Genomic DNA, 6,000 nt, shown 5'->3' on the forward strand with positions numbered 1-6,000 from the left:
AGAGTATTACTAGAAAGCAGTTTTACATTAAGCCTATGGATTCACATTGTGTATTATTAAAAAAAAAGATGTTTTTCTGATTTCTTTTTCATATCTAGGAAAAAAAAGCTATTGTAAACTCATCACATTGTGTATAGCATTTTGCTCTATTCATGAGATTATTTGAAGTCGTACTTGCTATCTCTATAAAAAGTGAATGATGCAAGTCTGTTTGTTTTTTTTTTTTGTATTTTATTTAATTTTTTTTTTTTTTTTTTTTTTTTAAATAATGACCCATTGTACTGAGTATGTGGAAAAAAAAGGCCTAAAGGCAAAAACAGGAGAATGTGTAATCATATACTCTAAGCATGAGTCACCAATAAAAATGAATGATACGGCCAATGGAACATTCCACATTGCAAAAGACTGTGTGATTATCCTGACTGATTAGAGGTTCCCCCCATCGCAAGCTGACAAACGTAAACAGATCCGACACTTATGTAACACAGAAAAGCTTATTTTTTTGTAATACGTAAAAAGTGATTTATATGCTGAACCTACCACAATTTAAATTGCTTGTGTTCATCACTTTTAATCTTAAGCCTGAATTTCATACACCATCACGGCATGCAAAAAACCTGGCCAGTCAATTGGACGAATTTTCTTCAAACGCATCCAAAGAGACGGACATTTCCATCCGAGATTTTATTTTATTTTATTTTTTTTTTATAGATCACTATCATTTGTGTTATTTAGTCCACTGTATCACTAGTCGCCTTTTTGTCCCTGCTCTCAGCGTCACACAGAGCGTTCCTTGCTTTTAAGTACACTAATGATGGTACAGTATGTTGTCTTCCATGTGAAACTGACTTCATTGCTTTTCCCATAAATGTAAGGAATCTATGCTGTAAGTCTATTTTGTAATATTAGCACTTAATGTGAAACTTGCATTGGAGCTGCTGGGAAGGTGTCATGTGAATAGAGTAACCCTTTTTTTTTCATTTGTTTTTTTTTTTGTTCATTTTGTTTTAATACGTTATTTAAGTAGTTATGCCATAAAGTTATTTAATTTTAATTGTCTGCAATGTTTGTTCTGTTTCATGTGAAGAATTTGATCATGTATTGTAAATAAAACTAGGGCTATCTTGGTGTCTTCCTAAAAGTATCATTATGTTTATTAAAGTGTATAGCATGTTTTAAGAAAAAAGAAAAAGCAGACTGTTTTTTCTCCAAATTTGAGGAACATGTTAGATATAAAAACACTGTTATTCAGTAGTGTTATTATCAATGAATGTGTCGTAACCGCTCATTGTACCAAGCGCTACTGGATTCTCGATTCTGATTGGTCAGTTTGTGTAGATTCAGTTCCTGTAACAAGGCCAATCAGTTTTTATTAATTCACTCGTTACTGGTTCCATAGAAAAAAGCACACATAGAGAAGATCATAACCGGAATTATTTTAACCTTTATAATATTTGATATGGTGAAGAGGAGGTTTATATTACATGTTTAGAAGGAGTCTCCAGTGTCAGTGCTTTATAACAGTCTAAAGTAAAGCTTTAATTTTTTTCTCCATGGGAAAGCCTTCACTATGGAGATATTTGGTTTAAAAGCTGCTTTCTGGTTTCTCCAAGCTTTCTGATGCTGGTTTGGGAACAACTATCTGATGAACAGTTCCAAATAAAATACTAATTCTGGCTTGAGCAAAAGTTTGGACACCCTCGTAGTTGTAAAGTCTCAGAACTAAGTTTTAGAAATAATTCATTATTTGGCTCATTAGGACTCATTAAGCTGAACAGGAATTAACAATTTCATAGCATTTTATATTTTCTGACTCTTTAAACTCAACAACCATAGGCTCCATAGGCTCGATGCCTACAAAGCAGCAGAAAGTTATAAAATGATATCAAAACACTGCCGAATTATTATTTCCAGTGTTAATTTTCATTAATAAAAGATAGTTAAAGGGAAACAAGGCAAGGCAAGGCAGGATCAGGAAAAACTCTAACAATATAATTTAACTAAAGCTGCAATTCCGAAAGTCAACACAAAACATTCTAGAAAGTTCTGCTAACACTAGAGTGGTGATACATTCATTCGTTCATCTTCTACCGCTTATCCGATCTACTTTGGGTCACGGGGAGCCTGTGCCTATCTCAGGCGTCATTGGGCATCAAGGCAGGATACACCCTGGACGGAGTGCCAACCCATCGCAGGGCACACACACTCATTCACTCACGCAATCACACACTACGGACAATTTTCCAGAGATGCCAATCAGTGGTGATACAGTGGAGTAATATTAGCACAGGAAACAACACACATGTAGATGAATGAATGGATTCTAGAAAATATTAGCAAATACTGGGAGCAAATGTGAAACAGGCTATCAAGAAACTGACCCTGGCTTCTACAACAGGACAATGCTCCAAAACATTTAGGTCAACATCCACCATGTAAGTATCCTCACAATCCCTGAATCCAACATCGGTATAACTCTGTATGGAGGTAGTTCTTAAGGCTACTGGGAATAAAATATGTCTGAAAAATTCTCATTCATTCATTCATTCATTCAAACATCTTCTACCGCTTGTCCGAACTACCTCGGGTCACATGGAGCCTGTGCCTATCTCAGGCGTCATCGGGCATCAAGGCAGGATACACCCTGGACGGAGTGCCAACCCATCACAGGGCACACACACACACACTCACACACTACAGACAATTTTCCAGAGATGCCAATCAACCTACCATGCATGTCTTTGGACCGGGGGAGGAAACCGGAGTACCCGGAGGAAACCCCCGAGGCACGGGGAGAACATGCAAACTCCACACACACAAGGCGGAGGTGGTAATCGAACCCCGACCCTGGAGGTGTGAGGCGAACGTGCTAACCACTAAGCCACCGTGCCCCCCCTGAAAAATTCTCAAATAAGAATAATTCTTTTCACTCTTTTCAAATATGTACAAAATATGTGACTTGGCCAGGTGTGTCTAAATCAATTGCAAGAGATAAAAGGAACAAACTTGTCTTGAAACCATACCATGGCATTCACTATGGCCAATAAATATGGCAATACTGTAAATATGGAATTTTTCCTTGCCACCGTCACCTCCGGCTTGCTCATTGGGGATAGATGTTAGACATAATAACTTAATTTTAAACTTGAAAATATTTTGTGTAGAAACAGAATAAAATATTTTCAAGATTAAAATTATCAAGCTTTTTTATCCAGTTACACTTACATTTCAATTCAATTCAATTTATTTGTATTGAAATGTAAGTGTAAATGGATAAAAAAGCATTTCATTTTATTAATTAAGTAAGGAATGACATGACCAGAAATCCATTTCAGGGCATTGTGAAGCAAAGACACATAGTTCTAATTGTATTATTGTCACATTACTGCACATCTAGAAAATATTAGCAAATACTGGGAGCAAATGTGACACAGGCCATCAAGAAACTGACCCTGACAGGACAATGCTCCAAAACATATAGGTCAAAATCTACCATGTAAGTATCCTCACAATCCCTGAATCCAACATCGGTATAACTCTGTATTCCGCTTTCACCACAGCAATTACAATGCTGCATTTATTGCTGAACAAATCATCATGCATTTTTGCATGATTTGAAGTTAGAGTTGATGTTAGTTCCTGTTATCACTTACGTTATAGCCGCAATAAACTGTAATTCACTCATCAGCTTTCTCTCTCTTTCTCTCTCCCTCTCTCTCTCTCTCTCTTTCTCTATATGTCTCTCTTTTTTCTCTCTCTGTCTCTTGTTCACAGCCTGATGTATTACAGAAAAAAGCAGATAGTGTAAACTTCTTTGTCCTGAAAACTTTCTCATGCTGGGAAACTTTACAAAGCTCCACGGCTGTCCAAAATACTGGCACCAGAGACTCCTTTCATAAATGTTAATTAATTAACTAATTAATAAAAAATTATTCAGTTTAAACAGTTTACAGCTCTGGTTTGAACCCTGGGTTTCACCTGTAAAGACTGACATGCAGACCAGAGAGCTGTCTATGGGAGAAAAGTGAGTCGAGAAAAGAGGGAAAATCAATCGGAACTATTGTACAAGCAATGGTTTTAGTCAGTACAACAATTTGGATTGTCCTGAAAGAAAAGAAACCACTGGTGTACTAACAACCAGACATCAAACAGGTCTGCTAAGGAAAAACACAGCAGTTGATGACAAAATCATTGTGACAGCTCATATCACAATCCACCATAACAAAAAGACTTCTAATGTAATGTAATGTAATGAAATGTAGAGGCCATGCTATAAGATACAAACCACTCATCAACAGTAATAATCAGAAGTCCAGATGGAAATTTACAAAGAAATACAGAGATAAGAAGCAAACGTACTGGAACCAAGATGAACCTCTGGCAAAGTGACAAAGAGGCCACAGTGTGGAGAATAAAAGGATCTGCTCATGATCCAGAGGATCCAAGATCATCAGTCAATCAGGTTGGAGGTAGTGTCATGACTTGGGCTTTGCATAGATGATTCCGGAACAGACTTACTAATTATTATCAATGGTGTAACTAATGATGGTAGCAGCAGAATGGATTCAAAAGTCTGTCTGACAATTTACAGAGAAATGCATCCAATGCGTCTTATTCGGAGGAACTTCATCATGCAACAAGACAATGATCCAAAATATACAGCCAATGCAACACTTGTGGACGGGTAACTTATAGTGGAATGTCCAAGGCAATAAACATCGATCTCTTAACCCAATTAAGTAGCATTTCACCTCCTGAAGAAGAGACTGAAGGGAGAAACTCCATGAAAAAAAACAACAACTGAAAAAAGCTGTTCTTATAATCTAATGCAAAATAATTGAAAGTAATCGGTGGGTTGCCAGATTGGTGCAGTTCTAGCAAGCAATGGATACACAAAAAACAAACTAACTGTTTTAATACTTTCACTCACTTAGATATTTTATTTATCAAAGTTTATTAACAAATCTATGTATATCATTTTCATCTTTTGATCTCATATCCAAATATCTTAATTGGCCTTGCTGTTTTTATACGGTTAGCAGTCATTGTCTTTTATTTTAATAATTTTTGTATTGTTGTTTATTGGGCAAGTTCTGGACAATATACAATATTTTCCTTTTTGTTAAGGTAATAAAACATTTTTTTTTTTTTTTTTTATTTTGGACTCAGATTTTCCTACCTGACTTTCCTATTTCTATGCACTGAGAATAGATTATCTGAAACTGAGTCCACAACAGGTACAAGGACACACTGAGAGGCTTCAGTCTGCACACGGTGTCCAGCACATATAAACATTTTATCCGCAAATATATCAGAGAATATTTTGCAGTGCAAACAAACTATTGCTTTACGTAGGTTCCCCTGGTGTCTGTTGTGGCTCAGTGCTGGGAAGTGTCTCATTTCTTGTGCGTCACTGGCCAAATTTCCAGCTAGGTTTTTTTTATTTTTTTATCAACGTACAGTGCACAGAGAAACGTTCAGACTACGCCAAGGAGGCCAAGGTGGCTTCTTAGAGCAATATTTTAAAAATGTTAATCCAGAATTAAAACCCTGGATGTTTTGCTCTTCTACTGCTGTTACAATACCTAAAGTAGACAGAAGTGACCTCGATCATCCAAACTTTCCATTTCCACACTTCCACAAGGTGCGGATTTCGGGGAAACAAACACGATCGGATTACAAGGGTGCACGCCAAATATAAACAGCCTTCATATGATTTGAGTTTGTAGCACACAGAGATACTCTGGATCTAAATGACCATTTGCGGTTTTCACTGTGCAGACTGACAGTGTTTAATTAAATTCTTCAAATAAATAGAACACATCACCCGGGGAATATCACCAAATATCAATCAGATTGAGTGCTCGTTATCATAACAAATGAGGACCACACACAGCATCGAAGCCACCACAATGTATTCAGAGAGTCGCTTGATGCCTGCTCGTCTGTTGATTGTTTGGAGCCAACTGAAATAGCGAGAGCCAGCGTGATGGGGTACGT

Source organism: Tachysurus vachellii, chromosome 6 (assembly GCF_030014155.1).
Source record: "Tachysurus vachellii isolate PV-2020 chromosome 6, HZAU_Pvac_v1, whole genome shotgun sequence".
NCBI lineage: Eukaryota > Metazoa > Chordata > Actinopteri > Siluriformes > Bagridae > Tachysurus > Tachysurus vachellii.